Raw genomic sequence first — 17,749 nt, 5'->3', positions numbered from 1 at the left:
AAATAGATTCTAAGTCAAAAACAGTTACAAGGGACAAAGATGTTCATTATGCACTGATAAAGGGGGAAATTCAACATGAAGATGCAACAATTATAAATATGTATGCACCTAATAGCAGAGCTCCAAAATACATAAAGCAAATACTGATACAGATTTGAAGGGAGAAATTGATGGTTTGACATTAATAGTAGGAGACTTTAATATACCACTTTCAATGATGAATAGAACGTCTAGTCAGAGGATCAACAAGGAAATAGAAGACTCAAATGATATTCTAAACCAGGGGTCTTAGCCGGTTTTGTTCCATGGACCCCTTTGCCACAGTCAGGTGAAAACCACGGAGTCCTTACTAAAGACTACACTATACATGTATTATTTAATAAATATATCACACCCATTCCAGCATGTCCTCATGAGAATAATGTTTTCTTTTTAATTTCAATTCAAGCTCACTGATTCCTTGTTAAAAACCCCTGCTTTAAACCAACTAGACTTAAGAGACATATAAAGAACACTTCACCCAAAAACAACAGAATACATACTCTTTTTGAGTACCCATGGATCATACTCTAGAATAGACCATATCTGAGGTCACAAAACAAGTCTCAGTAAGTTCAAAAATATTAAAATCATACTATGTATCCTCTTCAACAACAATGGAATGAAGCTAAAAGTCAATAACAGAGTGAGAAACGGAAAATTCACAAATATGTGAAAATGACTCTTAAACAACCAATGAGTTAAAGAGGAAATCAGAAGAGAAATTAGGAAATATCTTAAGGCAAATGAAAATGAAAGCACATAATACCAAAACTTAGGGAGTGCAGCAAAGGCAGTGCTGAGAGGGAACTATATGGCTCTAAATGCTTACATTTATAAAGAAGAAAGATGTCAAATTAGAGACCTGACATCAAAACTGGACAAAGAAGAGCAAACTAAACCCAAAGCAGGCAGAGGGAAGGAAAAACAAAGATTAGAGCATAGATAAACATAACAGAGAATAAAAAGCAATAGAGAGAATCAACAAAACCAAAAGTTCATTCTGCGAAAACATCAATAAAATTGATGAACCCTTTTGTAGACTGACGAAGATAAAAAGAAAAAGGGCATAAATAACTAAAATCAGAAGAAAAAAGAAGGGCATTACTATCATCTTACAAATATAGATGCAAAAGTCCTCAACAAAATGCTAGCAAACAAAATTCAATAGCAGGCTAAAAACCTGTACACCATGATCAAGTGATTTATCTCAGGTAAGCAAAAATGGTTCAGAATAAGAAAATCAATTAAGGTAATACACCATATTACCAGAACACAGGAAACGACCCACACGATCATCTTAACTGGTGCAGAAAAGGCATTAGAAACTTAGAAAACTAAGAATAAAAGGACACTTCCTCAATATGATAAAGGGCATAATGTAAAACCTCAGCTACCATCAGGCTCGATGGTGAAAGACTGAAAGTTCTGCCGTTAAGATCAGGAACAAGACATGGACATTCGCTGTCACCAGACAGAGCAAGTAGACAAGAGAAAGAAATAAAAAGACATCCAAATTGGAAAGGAAGATGTAGAACTTTTCCTATTTACAGATGACAAGATCTTATATACAAAAAATCCTGGAAAATCCCCAAGGAAGCTCCTAGAGAAAATAAATGAATTTGGCAAAGTGGGGGGATAGAAGATCAACACCCAAAAATCTGTAGTATTTCTCTACACTCATAATAAATAATCAAAGAGGAAATCAAGAAAAAATTCCCTTTATAATAGTAACTAAAAGAATCAAATATTTAGGAATAAATCTAACCAAGTATGTAAATGACTTGTATACAAAAGCTACAAAACACTGCTAAAAGAAATCAGAGAAGACCTAAATAAATGGTGTGTTCATGGACTGGGAGACTAAATATGGTTAAGATATTAATTCTACCCAAAGCAATTTACAGATTCAACAAGATCCTAAAAAACATTCCAACAATCTTCTTTGCAGAAATGGAGATGCCAATCATTAAACTTATATAGAAGGTAAAAGGCCTCAAAGAGCCCAAGCTATCTTGGAAAAGAAGAATGAAGTTGGAGAACATACACTTTCTGGTCTTAAAATTTATTACAAAGCCACAGTAATCAAAACAGCCTGGTACTGGCACAAGGACAGACAGAGAGACCACTGGAATCTAATTGAGAGCTCAGAAAGCAACCCTCACATTGATTTTTGACAAGGGGACAAAGACCACTCAATTGGGAAAGAACATTCTCTTCAGTAAATGATGCTGGGAAAACTGGATCTCCATGGGAAAGAGTCATGAAGGTGGACCCCTACCACATATACAAACTTAAACTCAACATGGATCAAAGACCTAAACGGAAGAGCCAGAACTATAGAACTCCTAGAAGAAAGCACAGGATAGCATCTTCAGGACCGTGTGTTAGGCTTAGACTTTACACTCAAAGTACAAGCAATGAAAGAAAACGTAGATAAATGGGACATAATTAAAATTTTAAACCTTCATGCTTCAAAGGACTTCATCATGAAGTGAAATGAAAAACTATACAGTGGAAGAAGATATTTGGAAACCACACATCCGATAATCATTTAAAATCCAGACTATATAAAGAAATCCTTCAATTCAACAATAAAAAGACAGACAACCCAATTTTAAAATGGGCAAAAGGGAAGTGGATGCAGCTCAAGTGGTTGAGGACCTGCTTCCCACGTACGAGGTCCCAGGGTCGATGTCCAGTACTTTAAAAGAAAAGGGGGCAGGACGGTGCAAAAGAACTGACATCTCTCCAAAGAAGATACACAAATGTCAGAAAGCACTTGAAAAGATGCTTAACATCACTAGCTAATAAGGGAAATGCAAATCAAAACCACAATGAGATTCCATTTCACACCCAATAGAATGGCTACTATTAAAAAGTAGAAAATCACAAATGTTGGAGAGGATGTAGAGTAAGAGGAACATTCATTCGTTGTAGACGGGAATTGTAAAATGGTACAGCCACTGTGGAAGACAGTGTGGCAGTTCCTCAGAAAGTTAAGTGTAGAATTACCCTATGACAATCCCACCTCCAAGTATACATCCAAAAGAATTGAAAGCAGGGACTCAAGCAGATATTTGCACATTTATGTACATAGCAGCATTATTGACAGTTGCCAAAAGATGGGAACAACCCTAATGTCTATCAACCGATGAATGGATAAATAAAATGTGGTATATATATACATACAACGGACTATTAATCATCCATAAAAAGGGATGAAGTCCTGATACATGTGACTACAAGGATGACCTAAAAGGCATCGTGTTGAGTGAAATAAGCCAGACACAAAAGGTCAGATATTGTATGATTTCACTGATATGGAATAATTAGAATAAGAAAACGCATAGATTTTGTGTGATCCATGTATCTTTAAGAAAAATAAGAATAAAATTTTTTAAAAGTTGATATGATGGATGTTGGTGATGGTAGCACAATATTATGAATTAATATTGCTGAATTGTACACTTGAAAGTGGTTAAAATGGGAAATTTTGCGTGGTATGTATATGACTAAAATAAAACGTTTTTAAAACTCTTTAAAAAAGAAAAAGCATAGAGTCAGAATCTAGACTCGAGGTTACAGGGACTGGGGTGGGCTGGGGAGTGTGGAGTTAAGGCTTAGGTCGTACAGAGTTTCTATTTCAGGTGGTGGAGAAGTCTTGGTAATGGTTGGTGGAGATGGTAGCACAACACTGTGAACATAATTAACAGCACTGGAGCATATGCTTAAATGTGGTTAAAAGAGAAATTTTAGGTTGTATATAAGTCACTAGAATAAAAATTTAAAGAAAAAAATCCATGGAACCGCACAACACAAACCATGAGCTCGAAGCTAAACCATGGACTACTGGTAATAGTATAATTATGTTTAAAATGTGCATTCATTAATTGTAACAAATTTACCACACCTAAGCAAGGTGTTAATAATAGGGTGTTTTTTCTGAATAATGCCTTTTTTTTTTTTTGAGCCAATCAGCCTTATCAAATTAACATAACCAATCCAGTTCTTTTTTTTTTTTTTTTTTTTAAAGATTTATTTTTATTTATTTAATTCCCCTCCCCTCCCCCGGTTGTCTGTTTTCTGTGTCTTTTTGCTGCGTCTTGTTTCTTGTTTCTTTGTCCGCTTCTGTTGTCGTCAGCAGCACGGGAAGTGTGGGCAGCGCCATTCCTGGGCAGGCTGCTCCCTCCTTCGCGCTGGGAGGCTCTCCTTATGGGTGCACTCCTTGCGCGTGGGGCTCCCCTACGCGGGGGACACCCTTGTGTGGCACGGCACTCCTTGCGCGCATCAGCACTGCGCATGGGCCAGCTCCACACGGGTCAAGGAGGCCCGGGGCTTGAACCGCGGGCCTCCCATGTGGTAGACGGACGCCCTAACCACTGGGCCAAAGTCCGTTTCCCTCTGAATAATGCCTTTTATGTATGATTTTTCTATAAACCCACTACTTCTCTAATAAAAATAAAATTAGACAGGCTTTCATTTAAGATACCTTAGGAAGATACATTGGATTGTTGGGGGGCAAACATGGATGAGATTTGAAATTAGAATTATGGTTCTGGGAAATGGACTTGGCCCAGTGGTTAGGGCGTCCGTCTACCACATGGGAGGTCCGCAGTTCAAACCCCGGGGCCTCCTTGACCCGTGTGCAGCTGGCCCATGCTCAGTGCTGATGCGCGCAAGGAGTGCCCTGCCACGCAGGGGTGTCCCCCACGTAGGGGAGCCCCACGCGCAAGGATCGCGCCCCGTAAGGAGAGCCGCCCAGCGTGAAAGAAAGTGCAGCCTGCCCAGGAATGGCGCCTCCCACACTTCCTGTGCCGCTGACGACAACAGAAGCGGACAAAGAAACAAGACGCAGCAAATAGACACAGAGAACAGACAACGGGGGGAAGGGGGGGGATTAAATAAAATAAATCTTTAAAAAAAAAAAAAGAATTATGGTTCTATAGTCAAGTGCTAGTCAACTATTTGTGGCCGTATGCTTTTGAGCAAATCAGTTCATTTTTATGAACCTGTTTTCTCATCTACTAAATGGTGGTAATAAATGATTCTTTGAATTTTGTGATGCATATGAAAAATGGTCTGTACACATGCTAGCCATATACACAAAACGTCTTAAATCTCTGAAGAAGTAGGAGTATAGACTCCTCCTGATAGCACTGTTGTACCTAACCCTGCTGTGATATAAAATTCTTGCCTCAGAATGAGAAAGAAAGGACTTTGAACTGTCACACATCTTCATAGGCGTGCTGAATTCTCTCAGCCTTTGCTTCCCTGACTTAAGTAAAACCAGTGTTTCTTCACAGGGTCAGGGTCAGAATAACGAGGGGCATAGATGCGTCTTTGGAGATTAAAAAAGTCGCTTTCATGGGATTGCCAAGGGCCGTTCGCGCTGGGGCTCGGGTGTTTGGCCCTTTGCCTTTGGGAGGAAGCCGGAGCGGGGCCAGCAGCTGGAGAAGGGCCCACGTGCTGCCCGTGCTGCCCGTGCTGCCCGTGCTCACGCGAGGCGACTCATCAGACCCGGGGCGGGCTTGGCCGCCGCTTCTGTGCAGCTGTTTGGAGGACGCCAAGAACTTCGGATGCCAAGCTCTGGACTTGGTGATCAAACCCCGATTTCACAGTCCTCAGCTCGGCTAAATTTCACTCCTGCCTCGGCGGGGGGGCCAGCCAGCGCCGGCAGGACAGCCAGCGCCCTTGTCGGCGCCTCCCCGCTCACAGCCCTGCTTCCCGCGTCCTCGGGTACTTCTTAGCTGGTCGCTCGGCGCACGGGTGCCCTGGGGTCCCTTTGCCGCGGGATCTGTCGTTTCGCCACGGGAAAGCAGTGCACCAGCAAGAGGGCCGTCAGAGCCTCGGCTGAATGGGAGGCAGATGTGCCCCCACGTCCAGGCCGTGTCCCTCTAAGCAGGCCGGTGCGCCGTCACGCTCACCTCCTGCTTCCGAGCTCGGGTCACCCAGGCGTCCTGAACGGCCGCGAGGGAGCCTGCTGGTTGCACGGGGGAGGTAGAAGAGAAGAAGGCTTTGTCTCCACAAGGCTGCTAGAGCAGCTCTGGGGTCTGCAGCCCACCCTGCCCTGTGTAGCACGGCACTCTCTCACGCCCTGGAAGTGACATGCCAGAACTCTGGCCTCGGAGAAGCTGCCCATCCCACTCTCACTGGGCTGCTCCCAGCGGGCCCGGCCTGGGACTGGCCCCTTGTCCATTTTGTCCCTGCGGAAGGGACAGCAGTTGGGGCTGCCCCCGGGAAAGCACAAGAGGGTGAGATTTTTCTTCACTGCCTTCCAAGCCTTTTATTTTTATTTTTTTTTTAAAGATTTATTTTTATTTAATTCCCCTCCCCTCCCCCGGTTGTCTGTTTTCTGTGTCTTTTTGCTGCGTCTTGTTTCTTTGTCCGCTTCTGTTGTCGTCAGCGGCACGGGAAGTGTGGGCGGCGCCATTCCTCGGCAGGCTGCTCCCTCCTTCGCGCTGGGCGGCTCTCCTTATGGGCGCACTCCTTGCGCGTGGGGCTCCCCTACGCGGGGGACACCCCTGTGTAGCACGGCACTCCTTGCGCGCATCAGCGCTGCGCATGGCCAGCTCCACACGGGTCAAGGAGGCCCGGGGTTTGAACCGCGGACCTCCCATGTGGTAGACAGACGCCCTAACCACTGGGCCAAAGTCCGTTTCCCCCAAGCCTTTTAAATGACAGCCGCCAGCCCGAGGAGAGCGGGAGTTCAGGGTCGCGTGCCCAAGTTTTCTGAGCCGGAATGCGCAAGGTCAGATGGGGCTGTCGGCACAATAGGGCTGCTGGCAAGACTGTACGGGTTTTCTGTGATGTGATAGGAAAAGACAGGGCTTGGGACGCCAGGCATGAGTTCGAGTGGCAGCCACATGGCCGAGGGCGGGCAGAGGCCGGGCGGGGGCTCCGCTCGCGCTGCGAGGCCGGGGGCTTTACGTGCGCGTGTTCAGCCGCGACCTCAAACGGTCCCTCGGGAGGTCATAACTCCTGACAGCAAAACACCGGAGGAGGGCGTGCGCCAGCCTTCTAGACACACCAGAGGATTGACTTATTAGGACATAAACACTAATTGTTTTAAGATGATTTCAGATGCAAAACTATTACTCTAACCCACTTGTAAAAATGCCTGTCAGAGAGATCAGCTCTTCTCAAAAGTTAGAGGAGCAAGGGCAAAGTTGGTTCTGGAGGCTGGTGACATAAACAACTGCATTACAATGTTTAAAGCCAAATCTAGCCCTTGGCTTTGAACACCTTTCAATGCCCAGTGTTCCTAGTGTTTGGCCCAGTAATTCCCCTACTACGAATCTCTTCTTTCAAAGATTTATTTAATGTATTTGTTTCTCCCCACCCCCTCGTTGTTTGCATTTGCTGTGTCTGTTGTTCTGTGCTGGTCTTTTCAGGAGGCACCGGGAACTGAACCTGGGACCTCCCATGTGGGAGGGAGGGGCCTAATCGCCGAGCCACCTCCGTCTCCCACTCTGTCGTGTCTCTCGTGTTCTCTTCATGTCTCTTGTTGCATCACCCCGTCACATCGGCTCACCACACCTGCCCATCGCGCCAGCTCACCATCCCGCTCATCCTCTTTTCGGAGGCGCGGGAAGCTCTGCTCCCTGATTTGTTGGGTCTCTCCTTGTGTTTCTGTCCTTGTGCCTCTTGTTGCATCATCTTGTGTCAGCTTGCCGTGGCTGCCCGTCGCACCAGCTCTCTGTCTTCCTTAGGAGGCATCGGGAACTGAATAGGTGGTAGACGGGAGCCCAATCGCTTGAGCCGTATCTGATCCTCACAAATATCTTCCAAACATGAGAATTAACTTTAGAGCTGGTACCCAAATTCCTCTTACGAGCAAGACCTGTCTTTGCTGAGAAAAATGCTTGAGACGAGAATCCCACTCTTAAGGGGCCCAGTGTCAGCTGGCCCCAAGACCAGGTGCAGACGGGCTCTCCGTAAGCGAGCATGAGGACTGGGCAGGGCTGGTGGGTGGGACGGGGGCAGGGCGGGGTACACCGGGGGCTCCATCCCTGGGCCCCAAAGTCTTGGGTGGCATCTTCTCGTCACATTACTGCTTTGTGAGAGTGACGTTCTTTGGTGAAAGCCAGAGGAGGAGCTGAGTTTCATTCCAGGGTAGACGTGGTTCAGGTCTGAGGAGCTCAAGGTGGGACGGAGGTTCCTGCACCCCAGGGATTAGCCGAGACCCCCGGGGGTCTCTGACTTCCACTGGCTTTGAAATTGGGGATGTTGAGGCATTTCACCTGGAAGATCTTGGCCATTGTGGTGTAAACAGAGACGTGGGCGGGAATTTGTGTCCACAAGGGTTTATCACAGAATTACACTATTTAAGTAATAGGAGGAGATATTACTAATATGCAGCCATTAACAATTAAGTTTTCAAATATAGGTAATGACACGGGAAAAGCTCCCACTATAATGTCAAGAAAAAAAGAGACGCAAAAATGTTCTCTTTAAAAACATTTCAAAGAAACGTTCCTTTTGGGAAGAAAAAAGAAGACAAAAGGAAACAGGATTTTAACACAGGTTATTTCAGGGGCCGTGGGACTAGCCGTGATTTTTCTTTTCTTTGTTTCATTTATATGAGATTTCCAAATTCTCCGTAAGAGCACAGTAATTTTTAAATCGGGAAAAATAAACATCCCTTTTGAACGAGTGGAAATGAAGCTTGTTTGTGTTGGTTGGTTTACTGGCCAGAGACACTGGGGCAAGAGGCACGCTGCCCCAAAGTGATGTTTGGTCATGTTTTATTTATATCATTTAGGTAGAGGCAATATTTGCTTAGCCGGATGAGAAGGGAATTTCCCATTTTTAGGAGACCTCCAGTCCTGTCAGGAAAAAAAAAACTGGGAAAAATAGGAAACAGAAAAACATGTTTAGACTCTCTTCTGAAACAGGTGTTGAACTAACCGGCAATTTCTTTTTTTATTTGTTTATTGATTTCTCCCCACCCCCTCGTTGTTTGCACTTGCTGTGTGCTGTGTCTTTGGGAGGCACTGGGAACTGAACCCGGGACCCCCAATGTGGGAGGGAGGAACCTAATCGCTTGAGCCACCTCCATTCTCTGCTTTGTTATATCTCGCATTATGTTTTTTCTTCTGTGTCTCTTGTTGTGTTATCTTGTTGCATCAATGGGCTGTGCCTGCCCATTGCATCAGTTCGTTGTCTTGCTCGTTTTCTTTAGAAGACCCTGGAAACTTCTGTTTCCTGCTTTGTTGTATCTCTCATTATATTTTTCTTCTTGTGTCTCTTGTTGCTTCAGCTTATTGTGTCAACTTGCCATGCCCGCCCATCATGCCAGCTTGCTGTCTTCTTTAGGAGGCACCGGAAACCAAACCAGGGACCTCCTGTGGTAGGCGGGAGCCCAGTCACCTGAGCCACATCCGCTTCCCTAACAGGAGATTTCCATTCCACTTTTGTGAGTTCCTAGTTGTCTTTTACCAAGCCAAAGGAAGTGAAAGTTGGATTATGAATTTGTTGACAACCATACTAGAGGTAATTTATGTGTGTGTGAGCATGCACGCGTGCGTGTCTGTGTGTATGCGCATGCATACATGTGTGTGCGTATGTGCGCGCATCTATGCACGTGTGTGCAGAGCCTGAGGCAGCACCCCCTCTCCGCATCTTACCTGAATCGCCTGATAAAAGTAGGACACGTTCTCTGCGGGGACCTGGACCTTCTCCCCTCTCCCTGCCAAACCCCACAAAATTGAGGAAACTTTGATCATGGTGCATAGCACATTGTAATGTAATCATTTCCTGGTTTGTCTGCTGCCAGGTTGAGAGTTGTGTGAGGTCAGGCTTGGCATACTGGGATTTCAAAGCGATTTGAGGAAGAAATTCTACCATCCCTTCCAGGTCAGCCAGACAAGGCACCCAGCCCGCAGCCCCATCCCTGGCCCAGGCGTCTGAACAGCTCAGCAGATCTCGATGTCGCCAAAGAAGAGGCTCACACTCCCAAAGTGTCCCTTGACTAAATCTGCAATCATGACTTAAATGAGTACAGGTTTTGCCACTTGGGCCTGCCCGACCTTGGCCAAGCACAGTACCTCCTCAGGTCTCCATCCTTTCACTGTGGTTGGTGAAATGAGAGCTCAGGACTAGGGGTTTTCCAAGGTCTCTTTGAGCACTGACAGCCTAGGACTCTTTGTAGAATTTATGTACAAAAGTGTACGTGTGAGGTTTTCAGTGTGTGATTACATGAGTCTAATGTTTATTTGCACCAATGGAAGACAAATAAGGGTATGAGTGACAATTTCAATGAGATTTGACCCAAAAAGGGAAATGGAAGGAAATTTCATTTGTTGAGCAACTATTGAGACTCTAGACTATTCTAATGTTTTTATATTACCTCCTTTTAATTCTCAGAATAACCCAAACAATCCTATGATGTTCTTAAACCATTTTGTAGTTGAAGAAACAGGAATTCCAATGTGCCATGACTTGCTCAAGATCATAGAGCCGTTAAGTGTTGTCACAGGGGAGATCCTGTCTGCAGCCTCACTCCCAAGCTCTGGATCTCCAGTTTAGTATTGTTTGGGGACCCCTCCCCTTCAGCAGCATCCTTTGGTGTTGTGGGGTGGGCTTAGGTACCTGGACTTTGTCACGGTGCTCATTCTAGGCCCCCACAGATACAGCAGAGCTGAGCGCTCATAGCTCTGCCACCAGGTTGTCACCACAGCTCCTGCCAATTCCTGCCAACCCTGCAGCTGCCAGGGGGATCTGGAGGTTGGGGATAGAGCAATTATGGCCCCAGGGGCTCCCCCAAAGGCAGCCTTGGCTTTTCCTGCGGAACGTGTTCCCCAGATCCCAGGCTGGGGGTGAGTTAGCAGAAGCTACACCTCAGGGCTCTATTAATCACAGCCTGTATCTAGCCCGATTGGTGTCCCCACACACACTTTCTCACTCCAGGCCAGTTCTCTGCTTTCCCAGGAAAGGGGTGCCCCTCCACCTCCCACCCGCAAGAGGCTAGGAAAGACTCTGTGGCTAAGCCAAGCTTTTAATGATTGCACTAAATGCCATTTCTGACACCGTGCTTCTGGTGTGGGCAAGCACCCCAAGATCAGAGTCCCATTCCCCAGTTCTTTCTGCCGTACCTGTGGCAAGCTGCAGCTTTTGTGGACCCCAGACAATCCTGCTCTTAAAGCTAATCCATTCCTGTACATGTAAACCTATGGGAGGTGGGTCCTTTTGATTAAATCACTTCAGTTAAAGACCTTTGATTAGATCACATGACCCAGGGTGGGTCTTAATCCTCTTGCTGGAATCCTTTATGTGGAGAAATAAAAAGCCCTGTGAACAGAATGACAGCCTAGAGACAGAGAGAAGCCTCCAGAAGTTGAGATCAGTGTACGCAGGAGAGAGAAGCCACAGGCAGAACAGCCAGAAGCTGAAGGCAACAAGGCCTGGAAGACAGGGGAGCAGACACTGCTGTCTGCCTGATCGCCCACAGCCGCAGCTCGGAAAGAAAGCATCTCCTGATGGTGCTTTGACCTGGACATGTCACGGCCTCAGAACTCTAAGCTTTTAATCTAATAAATCCCCACTGTAAAAAGTCAACCCATTTCTAGCATATTGCTTTGGCAGCATTTAGCAAACTAAATCAATACCGCATTGACTCTTTAAGGCTACTTTTATTTGGGAGAAAGTAACGTCCAAGAGTCCAACATATGCTGAACCATTTAGAGAGGCTAAGTTGTATGGAAAAGAACGCTTGACTAGGAGACTACTCACAGCTCTGATGCTTGCTTAGCTGTGAGACTTTGGGCCAGCCACCAAGACCCCCTGAGCCTGAGCTCCCACATGCATAAAATAGAGGAATGAGGGGAGGTGATCTCTCAGACCTCTTCCATCGTCAAACTCCGTGCATTGCCCCCGACTGTCGTCTTTAAGGGATGCCTCCTAACTCGAGCGTTTGTATTTTGGTGAGTAACTCTGCCTTCGACCTTTCTTGACTTTTCAGAATTTACTTCCTCCTGGCATTCTGTGAGGCTCCACGACTGCAGCGGAGCCCGATGCCAGCGCTCGCCTTGCAGGACCATCTTGCCTGACACGGGGGCTGCCAGCTGACCTCCGCTCACAGCGGCCGCCATTTTGCAGCCTTCCCTGGCAACCCTGCCCGACGCCTCGCAGGTGCTGCCACCACCGGCTCTCCCCCCACCGGTCTCGCAGACACCACCTGAGGCGTCAGCTGGGCCTGTTGCCTCCGTCGTTGGGAGTACTGGCACCGACTCCTCAGAGAGCATCGAGCCGCCGTGCCCTGGGCCCTCGGAGGCGCCTCTCACAGAGCGGCTCCCACCGTGTGGGTAATCTCAGCCCGCTTCACAGATGGGGAATTGTGACCGCGGGGCCGCCCTGTCTTCCAAGAAGGAACAAAGGTGAGGCACCAGCCAGCGCAGAAGGAGAAGCGTTAGCCTCTCCCCGGGCGGCGTAGGCTTCCGCAATCGGTCACGCGTCTCTTTACCTCTTGAAACTTCGTCGGGTTTATATAGAGGCTCCATCTTGTCCCTCTGCGCTCGGCAGGGCCCCTAATCAGTCACTGGGCTGAACACCTGGAGCTCTGCGGGGACTATCATTAGAAGGATGCGGGGCCAGGTGTGGTTTTGGACCAGAGACCTATTGGAAATGGAGGCTTTCTCACTTTCCAAGTTTCCTCTGCTCAAGTTAAAACAATTAACCTCCTTTCCCCTTCAAACAACTGTTCTCGGCAGCTTTCTCTTAGCAAAATCCAACCCAAAGACACAGTGTCAAAAGTGGACTCTTTCTCTTCCCTTCGAAACCTTGAGAAACAGAGAGACCAGCCCGGCTTCGTCTCCTTCCACTGCAGCTGCCCTCTTCGCTGCATTCACCCCCTCCCTCTGGGTGCTTCCTTTGCAGACAATGTTGGGGTCATGAAGAGATTGCCACTAAAGGGGGTTTGGCCGCAGTTATACCTCCACTTTGGGCCCCATACCCACCTCTCCAGAGTTTGCCAGGCTTGCCACTGGGGCAGGAAGGGCAATTGGCAAGAGTAGCCCCGTCTTCTCAGGTCTTAAGTCTCCCGACTGATGTAGCTGGCAGCACATTCCCTTCTCAGGCACCGCCGCCTCCCAGGACACACACACGCTCACTCAGAACCTCCTAGGATGTTACTGTTCCACAGAGCTCCTTCTCACACAGTCCTCGAGGGAGCACGACTTGAGTGCTTGCCCACGCCGAGCACTGGGCGAGCTCGTTTTCACGCCCTCGTGGCCTCACCTAATCCTCACGATAGTTCTACGAGGACATTTTTCTTATCCCATCTCCTGGATGGAGGATCTGAAGCTCAAGTACCGAGGCCCACAGCCCACGTCACGCGCCTGGTAAGTGGCAAAGCGAGGACTTGGGTCCATTCTGGTCCAACACTTAAGTTTGTGAGCTGTCACGGCATGGGCATCCTCTTGGCGACTTGCAGGTCCCACTGACGCTGCGGGGACACTGCCGAAGCTGAGGAACCCCCGCGCCCTTGCCCTGTGTGTGTACCAGGGAGGGATGCCCTCGTCCATCTCACACGGGCTGGCCTTCCCCAAGAGTCAGCTTCGAAAAGCTGCCCAGGGCTTGGTTTTCAGATGATGGGAAGTAACTAACCAAAAGAACTTACCTGATTATTCTGGAGAAAGTATCTAACCCAGGAGGTCAAACTTGGCTTTAAATTAGACAACTAGAGAGATTTTTTAAATTCCAGTATCGATTAAATAAAAACTTAATTTGAAGCCCAACCATGAGAATGTTTTAATAATATTTCTTTTCACACAGTCTCAAATTTACAAAAGAAAAGTTGCAAGGACAGTACAAAAAACATTTTTTCCTGAACCAACTGAAAGCAATTTGCCAACTCAGTACACCGTCATCCCCACATGCTCTAGTATCTATTTCCTACAAACATTTATAGGACATTTTCCTATATAACCACAGTATAGCTATCAAAATCAGGAAATTAACATTTTTACATCATTACTCACTAACCATCCGGCTCCGTTTTAAGTGAGACAATTGGTGAAAGGGTCTGGTTCAGAACCACCCACTGCACGCAGATGTCTTGTTTCTTTTGCTTCCTTCCATCTGTAAGAGTTCCTTGGCTTTTCCTTGACACGTTTGAAAATTATTTTGTAGCCTGTCCCTCAGTTTGGCTTTGTGTGGCATTTCCTTGTGATTAAACGCCATTCATTTAACTTTGGCAATAGTATCACAGAAAGGAGCTGCATTCGGACTTGATGGCTTAAAACAACAGAGACTTATTCTCCCACGGTTCTTTGTGGGCAAAGGAGAGCCCTTCCTCGCTTCTTCCAGCTGCTGGGGGTTCGACGGTCTGCTTGGCTTGGAGAGGCTCCACTCCAGCCTCTGCCTCCATCTTCTCTTGGCCAAATTCCGTCTGTGTCTTCTCCTTATCGGCCTCTGGTAAGGATGCCCTCCTTGAATTTCAGGCTCACCGCAATCCAGGATGATTTCATCTTGAGATCCTCACCTTAACTATTACAACTGCAAAGACTCTTTTTCCAAATGAGGTCACAGTCTTAGGTTCTAAGGGTTAGAACTTGGGTATATCTTTTTAAGGGACACAATTCAACTCACTACAGCTGGTCTCTGCCAGGCTTTTCTACTGTAAAGTTACTCCTTTTCCCTTTGTAAACTATGAAGTAATCTGTGGTGAGGAGTGAGAGGTGGGTAGTAGAGCGGGAGGTCGATCAGTCATTAGTTATTTTTACACCTCTCCAGGTGATTCCAAAGTACAACCACGTTTGAGAACCAGTGAGCTAGCGTCTCCTGCAAAGGCACAGAAAGTGAGACTTTGTGACATGAGCTAGTAATAATTATGAAGATGGGGAACTGTTGCGTTCCTCTAGGTTCTTGGTTATGTTGCATAAATGAATTTACGAACACTCTAGTTTAGTTAGGCCAATAAAAAGAGTGTACTGGGAAATGGGGGAAAGAAGAGAACGTCCTGAGAAATGGGAGAGAAAGATGGAAATACACACCAAGATTTGGTGAGGGCCCCTCTAGACAGAGAGAGCAAGCTCCGCCGTGTGTGGTCACCTTTTAAACTGTTACTCATTCCCCCCCACGCTAATGATAATGGGATGTTATCAATCACCAGCTGTTATTGGTTATTGCACCAATGGTAGGGCCAATGCTGAGGCCTGTTGGAATATCTGGGGCCAAGGGGAGATCCTGGAAAGAGAAACTGGGGCCTCAAGGTTAAACTCAAGGTCTCAGCGAGGTGTTGCCTGTCCGCTGTTGTCTTCTCCTCATTTCCCTGGCTAACCTGTCTAACCTTCCTCAATAAGTGCTAACGTTTTGTTTTCTTTTTTTTAATTTAAGAGCTAGAATTCAACGGGCCCTTCTTATGTGCCATCTGCTGTGCTCAGCACTTCACATGCATCATCGCCATCCCTTACAGCCTGAATTTCTTTTTCATTCATTCAACAAATAGTTACTGAGAAACTGCTATGGGCCGAACACTGTCCCGTGTGCAGGGGATACAGCCATGAACAAGACGGAGGAAAATCTGCTTGCCGTGTGTCGCACTGGGCTGATGAGTTAGTACACACAAGGATGACAGTACTAATAATAACTAATGCTTCCTGAGCATGTCCCAGGGCCACACGCTGACTAACGCTCACACAACCCTGTGTGGTGGCACTTTTATTAAGCACTTACTAACTGCTCTTTAAGTCAGAAGGAAAGACTGCAGCTCTCCCAGAAGTACAGCTGGCCCCACATTTGATACACTGATTATTTTTCTTCGTCCTGGCAAAGATGATTATCACTACTAGGACTTTTGGAGAATTACACTGAATTAACGAGATACCACTTAGCTTGCATTGAACTGGCAAAAATGAAGTTGGACAACTGAAGCTGGCTAGTAAGATAGGGAATCAATAGACTGATCTGGAACCTGGTAGAGTCCATGTGGACATCAGTAACCCCCAAGATGGCGGCTGGAAGATCCCCCCCCCCCCCCAAGATCCTGCCATCCAGAACAAAGACTGCCTCCGGAAGCCAGGAGAAGCCCTGGACATTCCCCAGGGACTTTATCACTGGGCCCTCATAAGGGATTGATGGGGGGGGATAATCAATCAAAACAGCAAACAGCTGGGACTCCTCCCTGGCCATTAGCAAAGGGGGGGACTAATTATCAGTTCAAAAGGCCAGGGGCGGCGTCTGAACGTGCATCTCGCTCTCCGGCTCTCTCACCTCTGGACCTGCTCCTGCCCTCTGCGCACCACTCTCACCATTTTCCCTCTGCCATGTGGCCACACAAGTAAACCTGACATTTATAACATATAATGTGGAATTGTAGCCTGTAATCAACCCTCCTCATCACCTTTCACCTACCTGAAACCCCTGCTCTCTTATTTTCTCCCATTTCTCGTCCCTCCCTACCTGAATAAATTAGTGGCCTAACTCACCCAATGTGCTCTTGAAATTCATTTCTACAGCACAGTCAAGAACTTAAATAAAGGCCAGTCATACAATGTCAAGTGCTGGCAAGGGAGTAGGGAACCTCTGAGCATCTTGGCTGGGCATGTTAGCTAGTGCCGCTTTTGGAGAGCACTTTGTATATATATACCCCCAAACCCAGAAAACCCATGCCTAGGAAAATGCCTGGAGAAATACTCACCCAGGTTCACAAAGAGATGCATGCAGACTTGTGTGCTCAGCAGAGCTGGTGGCCACGTACTGGTCCTTACTAGGAAAACGGACAAGCAAAATATGTGTATTTGATAAAATACTAGGAAGGGGTCACCTAGACTATGAAAAGTACATCTGCCTTTCAAAATCATAATGCTAAGCCAAAAAGTGTAAGGAGCAGAATATTTATATAGCCTCATAACGTCTAAAAGAATGTTAAACAACATACAAAACAAAACTGTGTATTATCTAGGATATATACATACATATGTGTGTTTGGAAGATAAGTTGGAAGAAGATGCATTAAATTAAATTCAAGAGAGGGGCTACGCCAGGGACAGGAATTTGGGGGCCGTGGGGGGCGCGGGGCCCCTGGGGGCTACCCGGCCACGCAGCCATCCCCTGCTCTGAGGTGCGCGAAGGGGCACCGCCTTCGTCCCCGTACGAGCCCCCCGGCCGCGCCCCGTCATTCAAATCCGAAGCCTGGGAGCCACCTCAGCTTCTCCCCTGTTACCCCAAGCCTAACGGCCAGCGAGGGCCCCGCGAGCCCACTGCCTGGGCTCTCACGGCCGCCCCCTCGGCCCGGCCCTGGGGCCCGCCAGCCGTGCCCTCCCCGGGCCTTCCAGAACATTCTGCCCGGTCACTGCAGGAATGTCCCTTTCCATCTCCTCAGCCCAGCAAAGGCGCCGCCAAGCCTGTGCCCGGCCCGCACGGCCCGCCCGTCCTGGCCCGCTCACGCTGCCCGCCCCTGGCTGCCCAGCCCTGGGGCCCCGTGTGGCCCCGGCAGGGTCTCCCCTAAGCTTTGCCTGGCTGTCCCCTTCACCCCCCGTCCTTGGGGCTCACTGTCGCCTTCCGCTGGCAGCCCCCGAGCCCTTCCCAGGGCCCCGGCAGGCCTGTCAGCTGATTGACTTCCACGTATATTAGTCAGCCCAAGGGGGCTGATGCAAAGTACCAGAACTCTGTTGGTTTTATCAAGGGTATTGATTTGGGGTAGGAGCTTACAGCCACCAGGCCATAAAGCATAGGTTACTTCCCTCACCAAAGTCTGTTGCCACGTGTT

The sequence above is a fragment of the Dasypus novemcinctus genome, chromosome 13 (genome assembly GCF_030445035.2).
Source record: "Dasypus novemcinctus isolate mDasNov1 chromosome 13, mDasNov1.1.hap2, whole genome shotgun sequence".
Classification (NCBI taxonomy): Eukaryota; Metazoa; Chordata; class Mammalia; order Cingulata; family Dasypodidae; genus Dasypus; species Dasypus novemcinctus.
Note: the sequence above shows the minus strand (reverse complement) of the source record.